The 17,532-nt window shown below is 38.1% G+C and overlaps 1 protein-coding gene across 25 annotated transcripts in view; it reads right to left on the bottom strand.

The window, feature by feature from the left end:
- EPB41L2 (erythrocyte membrane protein band 4.1 like 2) overlaps positions 1-17,532 on the bottom strand; it is a 267,535-nt gene that overhangs the window by 176,026 nt on the left and 73,977 nt on the right. For 3 of the 25 annotated variants that reach the window (XM_027086469.1, XM_027086470.1, XM_027086471.1), the window contains one exon: positions 8,565-8,667. The exons of the other annotated variants lie outside the window; for them this stretch is intronic. The gene's annotated coding sequence lies outside the window, so the exon portion shown is untranslated. The remainder of the gene's footprint in view (positions 1-8,564; positions 8,668-17,532) is intronic. 25 annotated transcript variants of the gene reach the window in all.

The following is a 17,532-nucleotide window of genomic DNA, read 5'->3' as shown; positions in this document are numbered from 1 at the left end:
GGCCCGCGTACCGAAAAAAAAAAAAAAAAAAAAAAAAGTACATTAAAACTACCACTGTCATCTCTTCAGGAAGTCACACATGGGAAAGCTTAGTTAAACACTCATAAAATACAAACAGGCATCATAATTTTTAAGGAGCACTTAATTCTCACTCTCAATTATATTTGCTAGAAACATGTTTGCTCTCTAGCAAAACTTAAGTAATTTGAATAAAAAGCCAAATAAAATAGTACTGATTATAAATTCCCTCAACATCAAAAACTCCAAAACAAATTAAGTCGGCTAGGCTGACCAACCCCCCGCAAGAGGGAAAAAAGTGGCTACTGGATGAGTACAGAGTTAACAGGAAGAAAAGAAATACAAGGGACACATGAACCCATGAGAAGATGCTTACCACACCCATAGTAAAATAAATACAAGCTAAAAATTCAGAATGGAAAAATCCAAAAGCTCAGTTATGTAATCATTGATCAAGACTATGGCAACAGAGGCATTCTCAGAGAGCTACCAGTAGAAGAGTAAAATTATGGTTCACTCTAACACTGGTTAGATGGTTCACTCTAACACTGCCTGTAACAGCAAAAGATCAATGTCCATCAATAGGTGACATTATGCTAAGTTCATACGACAGAATACTGTGCAGCTATAAAGAATTAAAAAGAGGAAGGTTTCCACTCCTGTTATAGAAGTATCTCCAAGTTACCATGTTAAGCATAGAAAGCAAGATTCAGATGGCACATATGATATGCTACACCTTCTGGGTTGAAAGCAAAGTGTGTGGGAGGTGTAAATATGTGAACCCACATGCACGTTTGCCTGTATATGCATACAGAAAATATCAAGGATTATGGAGAATGGCGGTTGACCCTGGGTAGATGAGGTACAAAGGAGCAGATATGGAGACAAAGTTTTCACTGAGCAGAAGTCTGCACAAACTGAAGCACAGAAACACTTTAGTAGGAAGGCAATACTTACGCATTAAAATATCTTACGCATTAAGTGAACCCAGCACAAGTGGTTGGCTTCCTTGGAGACAACCCGAATGCCACACTGCCACAAGTGACGGTGTCACCTTGCCCTGTCACATAGTTCTGGCCTCAGAACAGTCTGGGTGCAAAAGCCTTCCAGTCTATTCCAGCTTAGCAGCAGCATTAAGATAACCTAAAATAAAACTCATTTCCTGGCATATGATGTTTAAGATTATCTCTATATCCTCAAAGAAACCGATTTCTGCTAACCTCCGATTCAGCATACTTCACAAACCCACCTCTTACCCTGTACAGACTGCTCTCCAAAGTGGGACAAGCTCAAAACCTAAGCTTTTAGAGCAGCCAGACACCTTTTAAGAAGTATATCAAGTATCTATTAAAAAAACAACTTATAGTTTTTCCTAATAGTTCCTTAGGAAACCTTGCTAGCTTTTTATCCTTCTTCTCCTCAGCGTGGAGTTAAAACAAAAAGCTGTCTTTTGCTAACAACTGGTGCCTATGCAGGTAGGCCAAAAAGATTATTCCTAAATTCTCTGCTGGAGGAGTTGGAACAGGGAACTTGGAAACAGATTTCTCTGAAAGTTGAGGAAATGTTTTCAAAGGAGAGTAAAACAGAATGGGAAGATTCTTAATAAATTCCTAAGCTGGTCACACACAAACATCTCCAATCTTGGTCAGCAGTTTCCTCACTTATAGGGAAAGGCAGGAATAAAATTGGCTTGACCAGCGCAAGGATGTCATGTTTCCTGTCTACACCCCTCCCCTGCCCGGCATCTGCTCCTCTGCGCCCATGAAGGGGGGAATCTTCTGTGCAGATGAGTAACTGCATGTTGCCAGTGCACTGCTGTTATGCATCCGGTGGCTTCTCGATGTCTTTTGTGATGTTTCTAGTGTTCGGGGAGCATTTCTTTGGACCACCATCATTAAACAGAACATTCTAGAGAGAAGAAAAATACACTTATGTGCAGTTTCTTCTGATAACGTCATAACCAGGCTCAAAACAGAGCAAAAACACCACCAAAATTCCCTCCTGGTGGTTACAGATACCAGGGAGTATACTTTGTCTGAGCTCATCCCACAACTACCTTCTGCATGGGATCCCTACTCAGCCCCATCGGTAAACTCACTTAGTATTAACTGGTAATCTACAACCAGTCTAATACTATTTTTCTATGAATCGAACTCTAAATTCTTTAGCTAGAAAAATGGCAGCGGTTCGGCAGGCTTTTCCCAAATAAGCTAACGATAAATCCACCAAGGTTAACTGCACAGGATAAATGCACAGGCTGCAGACGCTGCACTTTAATAGGTCATAAGACAAAAGCCTGTCAGACTCAATCAACTCCCCACACTATGACAAGGCCACCAGGCTGGAGCCTACACTGATCTCGCGCTTTCAAATCCTCTTCTCCATAAGCTTTGGAATGCTGCAGTTGACAGGCGTAAATATCTAAACCTTGTCAAATACAGAATTCACTTTTTAAGTTTTGGTCATTAGCTCTTCTGCCATTTTACAATATTTACAGCACTGCCAAAGAGTTATGTCAACGCATAGCATGTATTTTTAAAATATGAGACTATAAACTGAACGATTTTTCTTGCTTAGGTAAGCAGATCCCAGTGTTGACGCCAGTCTTCCAGTTGGTCAGCAGAAGGTGCCGTAGACTGTTCGCATGTGGACCCTACAAGCCCGGTATGATAAAAGCAACTTTCACCAGGCGGGAAAAGCTGTAACTACAATGGAATTACAGACATTCCGTTTGGAATGCTTAAAAACTTTTTTCCCCCAAGTAGTTCTACTGTGAGCATTGGTTTAGTTCAAAACTACTCAGCAAAAGCTTCAAATAACTACTTTTTAGGTGGGGCTGGCCAGAACGAGTTTTTACTTTGGCTAAATATATGTTTCTTTGGAGGTAAGATTCTCAAAATTCAACATCTGTACACGTGATTTGGTGGGGGAGTCTGCTGGAGAATACGCCAGGCATTCAACCCTTGGAATCCACCAAAAATTTCAAGCCAACAAAATGTCAAAGTTTAAAATTTCCCTTTCCAACTTTGTGATCCAGCTATGACGTTAAACTATAGGTCATCAATATACCATACAACGTGCAATGGAACACTCCAAAGGAGATGGTCCACAGGGGAGGTGCGGGTCCTATGAATGGCTGTCCAGATCATCAGCATCAACTCCACAGTCATCTATTCCCTCACCCGAGTTGCCAATAATTTGAAAAGACAATTCTTTGTTGAACCTAAAAAATAGAAAACTTAAACTTCACAAGGATACATGCACCCCCCCAAAAAATACTAGGTAATTACCTCAGTCTTATAAAAACATTCCCTGCAGTGTCAACAATAAAGAAGGAACTTACAGAGGTCATCTGGCCATCACAGTAGTACTGCTTTTCACTTTGTTAGAAAGTAGCATCAAAGCAAGGTTCTTTTTGAAGGAAGGTTGTTAGACTGGTAAAGTATATCAAGAAAAAGCATAAAGACGATTTTTTCTAAGTCTGGATGCTTGAATCTGGGCAACACGGTGAGTTTCCACATTTCTTCAATGTAACAACAGATTAAATATTCAGTAAAAGATGTGGATACCTATTATTCAATTAATATTTACTTAGGCTGTGACAGCATTAAAACAATGTACAATTCTTGATAGTTCTTAATGGCCACTCATCTGCAGATTCTAAAAACAAATTCAAATCTCTGCTAGCCACAATACATTTTTTTAATCAAAGGAGTTAATTTATAAAATGCTTCATCTTCGTGCTAATTAAATTGAAATCTATCATCCTTTAACATGTTAAAAAAAATAAACTGTACACTATTAACCTTACATATAGTCCTCACTGTGCTTTAGGAATAATTAACTTTCGTATAGTGTCCTGTACCACTGAACAAATCAATTGTGAAACAGCAGGGCAAATATATAAAACCAGCCGGCTTCATTATTCTCATAGGTCAAACCTAAAAAAGCAATTATGTTAAAGATAACCTAACAAAATTTAACATTTGAATTTTGCAAATAAATGGTCTAAAAGTACATACGTACGTTTCACAGTGCTTGGTTCAAATATAACTGAATATATTCCCTTGCCAGATAGTACACATAATCAGATTCCATCTACTCTGTACATTAGTATTATCCAAATTTTCAGTCTCCTAGATACTGATAGTCCCAAAGGCAAACTTTCTTCAAAAGCAAAAACAAACAAGCATGTATCACCAAACCTAACTGCTACAACAGAAATTTCCTAAAAATCTCCCCCTTCAAATACATACTCAGCTTTTAAAAAAGTACATCGAGCCCGTTGTCTGCTGTTCCCTGTCATTAGAAGACTCGAAAGCTGATGGAAATCCAGCTTCCAACAGCTTAATGAGCAAGACCGGCCCCACCCAGGCCAGACCCTGCTGGAAAAGGGCATGCTCAGTAGAAAAGCCCAGCTAGGTTCCAAGTTACTTCATTCCTCAGCTAGAAAATCCACATGGGTCAAAGAAACAGTCATCCTCCTGCTGCCGGTTCTACCCACTAAAGGAAGAACATTTTACATAAAGAATAGTTTTAACGGTACAATTGTAATCCTATGATTATAATTGCTTACTTACTATTCTACTACTGCTAGGAATTCTTTCCTCATTTTTTTGTATCGCGTTTACATTGCTTTGGGTTTGCACCCCTCAACTTTGTTTTTATTTCGTGTCATTTTAATCCACCCATAAATAGACACCAAAAGTACTGATACATGTGTATCACATATAGTCTAATAAGCTTTATTTATAAACTGATATATACATTTTGGTATTGAAAAACCACTCAAATATATAGATATTTCATTTTTAAATATTGAAAACTGGATTTTGATTCATTTGTAAAAGAATTTGCTTATTCACTCACAGTATTTAAATGGAGGCTCATTTTAATCTAGATTTATAGGTATCATCATATAGTTACAAAGTTGATAAAGCCCTGTTTTATTATTATACTGTCATCCTAAACTGAGCAATGATGGATACAAAAGGTAATCCTACATCCATTTGTCATAATACAACTACATATGGAAGCAAAAACTTAAAGTCACTAAAGGAAATATTTTAAGATTCAGGTCAGAGAGATCTGAAAAACAACCTATCTTCCTTTATTCTACAATACCAACACACCCCCCCTTTACATTTCCGCAATTTAAATTCTGCTTGTTTTTTCCCCCAGAATAGATATTTACATTAACAAATCAGGACCAAGATAGTCAGACCCTTTATGGCTGGATCCACGTACGCATTTGTATAACTTGACCCTGCTACTGTACCACACTGCTCCCCTAACAAACAATTCTTAAGTCAATGAGTATTATATGTTCACATTAACCTACCATAGTCTTAAAAAAAAAAAAAAAAGAAAGATGTTTTTTATTACGAACAAAACACATTAGATACTTAAATAAACAAGATATCGCTCCTAGAGAAAAGGTAAGGTTTGCTTTACAGGAACTTAATGAAAATATGTTTCAGTAGCAGCTCTGAAGAGATTAACCTCTGTCAAAATGAACAAACATAAAACTTAAATTTAAAAAAAAAGGGCTTCCCTGGTGGCGCAAGTGGTTGAGAGTCCGCCTGCCGATGCAGGGGACACAGGTTCGTGCCCCAGTCTGGGAAGATCCCACATGTCGCTGGGCCCGTGAGCCATGGCCGCTGAGCCGGCGCATCTGGAGCCTGTGCTCCGCAATGGGAGAGGCCACAACAGTGAGAGGCCCGCGTATCACAAAAAAAAAAAAAAAGACATTCTATATAATGGAAGTAAACTTCACTATCCACCCACCACAAAGTTTTCACTGGTTCACAAAAGGGCAATTTGGTGAGTTTTTTAGTAGAGCCAATTTTATTCAATTCAAAGCATCTTTTATTCAGACTGTATTCCTCCTTCATTGTTTAAATGCTGTATTTTTTCAATAAAAACCGCAGTAGAATGGCATTTACTTCAATATGCTTACTTGGAAAAATACTGGCTCCAAACCTTTTTCTAAAATGTATTGCTCCATAGAATGCAGAAGTCTCAGAACTACTGACATGAGCACTGGATCCAGTGAAGCTGACATTGGTAGATCTCTACAATTGTCCCAGGCATCTCTCATCACCCCTGTGCCTCCTAACTCCCCTACTTCCATCGACTGAACTGCATCCCCCCAAAATTCATGTATTGAAGCACTAACCCTCAAAGTGATAGTAGCTGGAGATGGGACCTTTGAGAGATACTTAGATTTAGATGAGGCCATAAGGGTAGGGTCATCGTGATGGAATTAGTCGCCTAAGAAGGGACACCAGACAGCTTGCTCGTTCTCTCTCGCTCTCTCTCATCTCGCCATGTGAGGACACAGAGATCAGGTAACCACCTACAAGCCAAGAAGGGGGTCCTCACCAGAAACTGACCACGCTGGTACTTTGATCTTGGACCTCCAGCCGCCAGAAGCATGAGAAACAGACTTGCTGTTTAAGAAAGAGAGTATATGGCCTTTTGTTATGGAAGCCCAAGCTGACTAAGGCAGCTACTTTCTTAATTATAGAACCCAATGCTACTGCTCAAGGTCTTCTGCTGGCTTCAATCCTGCCCATAAGACATCAGAATCTCATTGTTCGAACAAAGGTTAAGAGAATTAAGACAGAAGGTGAGTTCTGTGGCACTATGTTTTAGAAAAAGAACAAACCATTAATACAGTGGATAAAAGAGAACCCAGAGAATTTAAATGAGTTTCCAAACTCATACACCCAATAAGTGGTAGAGCCAGAATTTACACCAATTTGGTCTGCCTCAAAGCCTACTAGTGGCGCTGGTGGTATAGTGGGGAGCATAGTTACCTTCCAAAGCCAATGCACTTTTCCACCAATGCTGCATTACCTCAATTTCAACACCCTTGCTTTCCAAATGAGTAAATTAAACCCAAAGAAGTGAAATAACTTATAAATAAGGTTACTCAGTGGGTTACTGGCAGAGAAGTTACTGAATACAAATGAGGTCCAGTGTCATTTAAATTATTTCCAATAAGATTTTAAACACGTTAAAGTACATAAAATACTTATGCTGAAACATCCACAAATGTCTAAATATAAAAAAATTGTTCATATGAACGTGTATCCATTACACCTGTCTTAGAAAGATCCTAAATAGCCTCGTTTTGACACTGTTTTGTTGCTCCATTAAAAAGGGAAATTAGACGTTTATCCTCAGAATATTATATTTTAAGTATTCAAGGGAGTTGGCTGGGAGCAGTGGGGGAGGAGGGGTTTCCTACATTTGTATATGTGAGTTTGATGTGTAAACAGAATCAAACCCAGTATCATAATTTCTTGACTTTTTAAAAGTGTCCTGGGACTTCCCTGGTGGTCCAGTGGTTAAGACTCTGCGCTCCCAAGGTAGGGGGCCTGGGTTCGATCCCTGGTCAGAGAACTAGATCCTGCATGTGGCAACTAAAAGAGCCCTCACACGGCAAGGAAGATCCCACGTGCCACAACTAAGACCCAGCGCAGCCAAATAAATAAGTTAAGTAAATAAATAAATAAATATATATGTCCTACTTCCTGCCTTAGAGGAAAAGGAATGGAACTGAATAAGATGTGGAGGATGGAATAACCTGATGGTCACTCAAAGCTCCAAAACCATAAGGGACACAAACTCTGTGCAGAAAATAAAGTTCTCAGTGTCACAGAAAGACAATGAGGAAGATGGTTCCTTTCAGTCTCCCACCTTTATTCATCCAGCCTCCATTTGAGAAGCAATCATCATCTGTCAAACCAGAAAAAAAGCAAACACAACTTTCTGGCATAACCCTAAAATAACCTAAAAAGTACTGCAAAAAATAAAAAACCACCCCTCTGTTTCTGACTCTACTGATTTTACAGAGAATCCAACCTTCCTATATACCAATCATCATGCAAGACTATCCTTCCTGAATAAACATGGAGAAAAGTTTTACGACTCTCTCAATCTGGATGAACTTCAACTGGTCTATGGAATTTTCTAACAGTCCACGTTTCGTAGGATCATTGCTATCTGGTGTCAACAAAAGAGAAAAAAACAAACCAAACAAAAAAACAAAACAACCACTACACTACTTCCACGGCTTCTATGCCGAAGTTATCTTTTGACCACACACCAGCGCAGTTTAACTTCTCTCAGGCTCTAAACCCAGAATAATTTGCACAACTGCACATGAGCCATTCACAAAGTCTCTTTCCTACCACATTTTCTAAAATGTAACGTTAGAAAGTATTACAGATTTATGAGACTCTGGGAAAGAAAAGTTCTGTATGACCCCAGATTTTTACAGGGGGTTTGGAGAGAGAGCAGGAACAGGTACAGGAGGGAAGAAAAAGAATAAAGGGATGGTGGTTGGGAATCTCTAAACAAAAAGTTAATGTTTTGAAACCATCTAAAAAGTGTTAGGACAAAGCAATAACTAATCCACCCCCCTTTTTTTTTTTTTTAACTTCAAAACTCAAAAGCATCACTATTAGAATTACACATTCAGACCAGTACAGTAATCCAGCATTTACTTTAAAATGTATTATTTTCATTCCACTTACATCTAAGAAACATTTGCTGAGTTCCTCCTTCACTCCAGACACTGGTCTAAGCCCTGAGGACTGGAAAGTTCTTCCCCACACCAGCCCTCAGGGAATTCACAGTCTAGCAGGGAAGACAGATATATAAACAAATAATTATACCACATGTGATAAGGGCTATAACAGAGGTACAGGAAAGACACAGCAAAGTGGACAATTCCCTTGGGGAGGACAAAGAAGGCATTACGGGATTACAATGTTTAGGCTCATTCGTCTCTCATTTAAGATGAACAAATGCTACAGCTAATAACGTGGCAATGACCCTCCTTGCCTTACAGATTAAAAAATAAAAGTACTTATCACAAAGCCCGTCACATGCAAAGCAGAAACAAAGATCATACTAGCACCTGTGCAACACCCTACATATGACTGAGCAAAATGGGGTTCTTATAGAATAAAGAAATATAGAACCAAAAGAGATATCAGTATTTATGTACCTCTAGTTCTTGCCTTTCATACACAGGGAACCTGAAACCCAGAAGTTAGGTTACTTGTCCAGGTTACACAGTAAGTCAGGAGCAGAACCCAGACTAGATGTCAGATTCTGCCTAATAATTCCATTGCCTTTCCCTATTGCAGACTGCCCTGCCCGGATGTGAAGGAAAGGGACGAGGCACTGTTGAGGAGACAACCAGCAATAGAGACCCTTTATGGCTGTCCAAGGCCCAGAAGAAACAGAGAGCCCTGATGCTAGACATCCAGCAGACCCCAAAAGCTCCCCAACTCTGCCCCACCCTCTAGACCCAAGAAAAATCCTACACCTTCCCACTCCCCCCAAAATTATGTTTCCGAAATAAAGAGCTCATTGCCGAGAAATTATTTACTCTTCCCAATCTGCAGCAACATTAAATTCATGCTCCAACAGTCTGGACGTATCTCCATGTTGTCACTTAGCTAACGAAGTCTGTAAAACGAAGGTACCAGGAGATAACCTGCCTATATAATTGGATTCTTGTGAGCATCACAGGATAGCCACCACAATAGCTACCGGCAAAGTGCAAAACGCTAAATGAATGCAAATTACTATTAAACACAGAATTTCAATCATCAAAGACATTCATCCAGGCTTTCTCCTCAAAATGGTTGAATATATCATTACATTTATTCTTACAAGTCAAATATTAACCTATAGTAATCTTCGACCATTTATTTAGGTTTTTTACTCAACTTGTAGAAGGAAAACTGTCCCCCCACCCTAATCTACCCTCCATCATTTCCCTTCTTTTCTTTCTTTCCCTTTAAAATGGCCACTACGATTTCCAAGACTCCCTACTAGAACCACATAAACATCAAACCTGTCAACACAAGTTCTTTTCAAAAACATGTTGTAGAAAGTTGAACACTTGAGACAAGCCGGGGAAATGTTAAGGTGTATGCAACATGCAGTGCACAGCTACACGTCATGCCCTAGGGAGGTACAACCCCATCTAGGGGTCTCCTCCTCACTTCACCTGCATCATAGCCAACCTTCAGCCTGATATCTGCCATCTACATGGTTTGGGCACTTGTCTGAGAATCCAGTGTACTTCCAACCCTCCACACCTTTATTAGCTCCATAATTTGAAACCGCAGCTCCACTCCTTTCTTTCCGTAGCTTCATCTTTAAAACTTACCCCTCCGAACTTGGATTATGAAAGAAAACCCTAAGCACAAGTGCTAATACATTCTCAAGCCACAGCCCCCGCCCATCCAAAACAATAAACCAAGATACAACATTTATATTTACAACATAAACAATAAACAACATTAAGCTAGAGTATTCACCATTACCTGTGCCTATGAGATCTTGAATTCTGTACTTTTAGGTTTTGCTAAGATCTGTTCATCCAATGAGGAACTGCTCTTTGCCTACTGATAGCTGCTGACAATACACACCTGTGTAAAACTTGGCTCCAGCAGCGCAAAAGAGTATTTAAATAAATAACTATATCCCAAAGAGAATAAGAGCTAAAATATAGGCATAAACATTTCAACAGTACAACTGACTTGACGAGGGAAGCATCCCGAGGTGACATTTGAGCTGACCTTGAAGGAGAAGGGGGAGCTTACTGGGCCGATTGTAAGCGGGTAGAAGCACACCCCTCACCATTGGAACACTAAGTGAAGGGCACGGAATCATGAAAGATAAAAGCACTGCAGGGTTTCCCTGGCGGCACAGTGGTTGAGAGTCTGCCTGCCGATGCAGGGGACACGGGTTCGAGCCCTGGTCTGGGAAGATACCACATGCCGCGGAGCAACTAGGCCCGTGAGCCACAAATACTGAGCCTGCACGTCTGGAGCCTGTGTTCCACAACAAGAGAGGCCACGATAGTGAGAGGCCCGCGCACCGCGATGAAGAGCGGCCCCCGCTTGCCGCAACTAGAGAAAGCCCTCGCACAGAAACGAAGACCCAACACAGCCAAAAATAAATAAAGAATTATTTTTAAAAATAGACTACTGTGTAGATAATTTAAAAAAAAAAAAAGAAGAAGAAGAACTTCAGGTTGCGGGAAGATATATATGTACCAGAGATGTTCTGGTTGTTTTGTTTGGTGCAGGCTTTTGGTAGGAAAGACAAAGTAGGGAAAGGTTTAAGATACAAAGGAGAAAAAGGAAAATGAACGTCAGGTAGTTTAGAAGAGAAAGAAAAACGATCAAAACCTCGAGAGAAGAGTTTAGTCTTGGACAGCAGGAGGGACACCTCTAGCCTGGAGACCAAAGAGAAGGTAACTGGAAATATACATGGGCTGGAAGAGGAAGAGGTTTAAGAAAGCTAGAAAGACAGCAGTGCACCTGGAGTCCTACTCTCCTTCCCAAATAACTTTGATAACTTTGGAGCATTTAAAAGAGGGGGAAAATAAAACAAGACAAGAGAAAATATAGTCAATCTCCTAAAATACATTCATTAATAATTCTCTTAGCATTCATGTCAACATAGGATTCAAGACGGGTTAAACTGAACAATTTTCAACATGACAAGTTATTGGCATTGTAAACATTTCAAACCTTGGCGTGCCCCACATAATCTGCTATCTTCTAATATATAAACTGATTTGTAAATCAACATCTATTAAATTACCAAGAATATAATAAAATGAGTGCTATCTTCATATCTTCTGTATAGAGGCAGAAAAAGAAGCTAAAAAATAAGTCACTGAAATCACAAGGTTTGGAGAGGGGTATTTTGTTTTGCTTTAATTATAGCATGTGCCAAGGGCTTGGCTAAATCTATTTTACAAGATACAATAACTATAACTGTAATTCCTATTCTCAAACTGTGAAGCCTATGTCTCAATAAGATGTCAGTTTAAAAGACAAGACAATAAAGACCACGGTCACCACCAGAACCCCATAAGAATATGTGAAAGCTTATAAAACAAAACTCCTTTTATAGAGTTGAATCCTTTCCAGGGTGGGTCTTTAAGACATTCTGACAGTACACACAAATACTATCTCTGGAACAAAACCAAAAAGGCACAGCTGCAAGACATCTTCCACTGCAGTTATAACTGACTCAATAGCAGTCCTTCCTTTGAGCAAGAGAGTCTATGAAAGCCAGAAGCAGAGCTATTTTCCCCTACAAACTGCTTAGTAGAATCACTTTCTCCTGATCCAAAATTGTAGCTTTATTAAAAAGCTAAAACAGACAACATGCAAGTACAATTTCATAATAAATTTATAAAAGATATAAATAAACCTTGAAAAAAGTATCTATATATGGTTTCCATTAAGAAAAATCCCCAACTGAACCAAAACTATCCTATAATACAAGGATATACACATTTTTTAAATTACAACCCATCACCATCACAAACAGGAAATTTGGATTTGCCTTAACAGAATTTTTCCCCCAAATCTCTAAGGAGTAGCAGTGACCAAAAAAATTTAGATGATTAGTGTTAATATTCTCAATACTGACTTGAACTTTTGATATCTGGATATTTGTGACAGCTAAGAATAAAAAAGTCAAAGACCTTTTGAAATCAATTAGGTATAACCCCAACATAAGAAAAACAATTCAAGTAACCAAATCAATACTTTATTTGTGATGCTTTCCAAGCTGGAGTTTTGACTACGTTTCTATAGCAACATCAACAAAATACTCTTATATAAATATGTCTGCACCCAAGATGAAAACCACTAACCACTTCTCTAGTTCATTCTTACTGGCTTCCAACCAAAAAAAATTAAGAAAAAAAAAAAAAATCAGCCTTCCTAAACTTCATTCCAGAAACTTCAAAACCTAAGGCTTAAGTATGTAACAGTTGCAGTTAACCACAACTGTAAGATATTCTCAAATTCTTCAGAAGGGAGGTTAATGACAGAAGGTATAATTTTATTACTTTTCTGACAATAACACATTAGGAACAACAACAGAGATGAGAGTGGAAGAAATTACTAACAAATGACTTACTTGGAAAATTATCTAAATTCTAGAGAAATAGAACACTGAAAACTGTGCCAAAACGTAAAGCAAAGAAGTCAACATGCTAAAGCCAAGAGATAAGCAAGTTCCTCTGTGTAAGTTTCAGATATGCTTTCAAAATCTCTTTTGTTGGAATTGTTTTGAAGTAAACAAAATATTTTACTGGGATTAACAGGCCTGCCTATTTTGTGAGCAAGCTCTCTGCTGAGTTATTTACAAACACCCTTATTTATGCCTCAAAACATCTCTGCACAGTAATTATTATCAAGTTCATTTTATACGTCAATAAAATGAGGCTCAGAGAAATGAAATAACTTCCCTTAATAAGCATGGAATGCAAAATACTACAGTAGTTAATCGTCAGTCCTGGAGTTAGACAAACCTGAACCTGGATTGTCAATCCTGGAGGTAGACAAACCTGAACCTGGATACTGGCTTAACCTCCAATTACTATGTAGGAGACAGATGCCTCAGGTTTGAAGCCAATTCTATTTTATCTTAAATCAATTAGGTACAACTCCAACACATTATACATTCTTTACATTACAACACAATGCTCATGCAAATTCCCAGCTATACTTCACTAAATACCAAAATGCAGCCTTTACACGAACAGCCTCACTACCTATGCCTCACATTTGCACGTGGGCTTCACACAGGACTTTACTCAACTGTTTCTACTCTAATACAATACACTCTCTTAAAAAATATTTTTTAGAACTACATAAGGAAAACTGTAAAGCACAAGTGAAAATTCTGGATCTTTCTTCCAAACACATACATATAACTCAACAGATACTTACCTGGCACATAATGTTAATGGCTAGGCATACCATATCATGCCTTTCTTCAAAGCTCTGAGAACTATTTGGGAAGACCAGAGAAGTGCAAATGAAAAGCCACCCCTATAAACTTGTGAGTTAATTGTAAATACATAAAGTATATGCCTGTGGGCACTATAAACACATATATCAGATTTCCCAAAGCAGTTCTGATTTCAAATATTCCGTCCCATTCTTCTAAGGAAACTTACACATTCCAGATCACGCATAACAACTTTTTAAGTGAGATAACATGACCATCTAATGTAGGGATTTGGGACTAAGATAACTGCAGGCTAGAATGGTAAATAGAAAAAATTTGAACAGAACTTTGCAAGAAAGGATAGATTGTCCTCGATGGGAAAGAGGGACAGGGACATTCAAAACAGGCGAGAACAGTACTTGGGCAAGTGAAGCAGCAAGATGCACAAGATATTCTGGAGGTCTGGGGAGGCAGTGAGCAGGGCAGTGGGTTGACTACTATCACTGGATCAGTCACATACAAAGATAAGTCAGAGGTAATGCTGAAATATGATAGCTGGGAAGATTGTTGAGGGCTTTGAAGACCAGTATAAGGACTCTAGGCTAAAAAAGATAGGTCACCTCGCCTAAAGTTTTGTTTTGGTGGTGTTTTTTTTGGGGGGGGGGGGGATGGTAATAGTTTTATTGAAATACCATACAAGTTACCCACTTTAAGCTTACAATTCAATGTTTTTTAGGATACTCAGTTGTGCAAACATTACAACGAACAATTTTAGAACATTTCATCAACCCAAAAAGAAACCCCAAACATCCCAACTCATTCTATGAGGCCTGATACCAAAGCCAAACAAAGATGTCACTCACAAAAAAGGAAACTATAAACCAATATTCCTAATGAATATAGAGGCAAAAGTCCTCAACAAAATATTAGCAAACCAAATCCAGCAAGATATTAAAAGGATCTCACACCATGAGCAAGTGGAATTTACTCTAGGAATACAAGGGTGATTCAACATGTGAAATTCAATCAGTGTAATAAATCATATTAATAGAAGGAAGAAAGAAAGACATGATCATCTCAATAGAGAGAAAAAGTATTTGACAAAATCCAACATCCTTTCATGATAAAAAAAAAACACTCAAACTAAAAAAATTAAAGTAAAAACAAATAGAAATAATAAAAATTGAAGGAAACTTCCTCAACATGACAAAGGTTATCTAAAAAAACCCCACAGCTAACATAAAGTAAATGGTGAAGACTGAAAGCTTTCCCCCTAAGATCAGGAACAAGACAAGATGTCCCCTCTCATCACCTTTCATCATTCTATACAATTTTGTACTTTAAAGTTCAAGCCAGGTTCCAAAAAAAAAAAAAAAAAGTTCAAGCCAGGGCAAATAGGCAAGAAAAATAAAAAGCATCCAAATAGGAAAGGGAGCCATAAACTATCTCTATTTGCAGATGACATGACTGTATAAATAAAAAATCCTACAGAATCTATTTTAAAAAGCTAACAGAGTAGTTCAGAAAAGTTTCAGGATATAAGATCAATATGCAAAAACTCAGTCACATTTCTATACATAAGCAATAAAATCCAAAAATAATAACTCCACTTAGCATCAAAAAGAATAAAATACATAGGGGTAAATTTAGCCAAGGAAGCATAAAACTTGTACACTGAAAACGAAAAGAAATCAAAGACGTAAATAAATCCATGTTTATGGATTCAAAGATTTAATATTGTTAAGTTGGTAATAATCCCCAAATTGACTGACAGATTCAATGTAATCCCTATCAAAATTCCAACTGCCCTTTTTTTTACAGAAATGAACAGGCTAATCCAAAAATTCATATGGAATTGCAAGAGTCCAGATAGCCAAACTAATCCTGAAACAGAAGAACAAAGTGAGAGGATTCACACTTCCTGATTTCAAAACTTACTACAAAGCTAGAGTAATCGAAACAGTATGGTACGGGCATAAGGCTAGATACCAGTCATTGAACAGAATTGAGAGTCCAGAAATAAACCCACATATCTATAGCCAACTGATTTTGACAAGGATGCCAAGCCCATTCAGTGGGGAAAGAACAGTCTTTCCAACAAATGGTACTAGGACAACTGGATATCCAAATGTAAAAGAATGACTCTGAACCCCTACCCCACACCATATACAAAATTTAACTCAAAATGAACCGAAGACTTAAAATGTAGGAGCTAAAATTATAAAACTCTTTAAAGAAAAAGAGGTGTACATCTTCATGACTTTGAATTTGGCAACACATTCTTAAACATGATGCCTAAAAAGCAACAAAAGAAAAAAACAGATGAATTGGACTTCATCAAAATTAAAAACATTTGTGAGTCAGAGGACACTATCAAGAAAATGAAAAGACAATCCACAGAATGGGAGAAAATAAATGTAAACCATCTGTTCAACTAGGGTATCTAGTATGCAGAATATATAAAGCACTCTTACACCTCAACAACAAAATGACAAACAACCCAACTAAAAAATGGGCAATGGACTTGAATAAACATTACTCCAAAGGACATTTCTCCAAAGAACATATACAGATGGCCAATCACTGTAGGAAAAGACGTTTAACATCATCAGTCATTAGAAAATGGAACTAAGAACAAGGTCCTACTGTATAACACAAGGAACTATATTCGATCTTATAATAAACCATAATGGAAAAGAATATGAAAAAGTATATATAACTGAATCAGTCTGCTGTATAGCAGAAATAAATACATTGTAAATCAACTATACTTCAATAAAATAAATTTTTTTAAAAAAAGAAAAAGTAACTAAGACCACATGAGATTATCTCCTCAAATCCACTAAAATGGCTATTGAAAAAAACAAGAGATGAGAAAACCAAAATTCAAAAAGAGTCATGTACCAAAATGTTCATTGCAGCTCTATTTACAATAGCCCGGAGATGGAAACAACCTAAGTGCCCGTCATCAGATGAATGGATAAAGAAGATGTGGCACATATATACAATGGAATATTACTCAGCCATAAAAAGAAACGAAATTGAGCTATTTGTAATGAGGTGGATAGACCTAGAGTCTGTCATACAGAGTGAAGTAAGTCAGAAAGAAAAAGACAAATACCGTATTCTAACACATATATATGGAATTTAAGAAAAAAATGTCATGAAGAACCTAGGGTTAAAGCAGGAATAAAGACGCAGACCTCTTAGAGAACGGACTTGAGGTTATGGGGAGGGGGAAGGGTGAGCTGTGACAGGGCGAGAGAGAGTCATGGGCATATACACACTAACAAACGCAGTAAAGTAGATAGCTAGTGGGAAGCAGCCGCATGGCACAGGGATATTGGCTCGGTGCTTTGTGACAGCCTGGAGGGGTGGGATGGGGAGGGTGGGAGGGAGGGAGACGCAACAGGGAAGACATATGGGAACATATGTTTATGTATGACGGATTCACTTTATTATAAAGCAGAAACTAACACACCATTGTAAAGCAATTATACCCCAATAAAGGTTAAAAAAAAAAAAAAAAGAAAAGAAAGAAAATAACAAGTGTTGGTGAGGATCTGAAGAAATCAGAACCCTCATTAACTGCTGCTAGCGGGAATCTAAAATGGTACAGCAGTTTCAGAAGAGGAGGGGGGAATGAGGTGTGATTGCTTTAAGGGATACAGGGTCTCTTTTGGGGGGATGAAAATATTCTGAGATAGTAGTGATGGTTGC

The sequence above is a fragment of the Aethalodelphis obliquidens genome, unplaced genomic scaffold (genome assembly GCF_003676395.1).
Source record: "Aethalodelphis obliquidens isolate GAN/ISIS:26980383/991018 unplaced genomic scaffold, ASM367639v1 scaffold3, whole genome shotgun sequence".
NCBI classification, from domain to species: Eukaryota; Metazoa; Chordata; class Mammalia; order Artiodactyla; family Delphinidae; genus Aethalodelphis; species Aethalodelphis obliquidens.
This window is presented reverse-complemented; position numbering and strand designations above follow the sequence as displayed.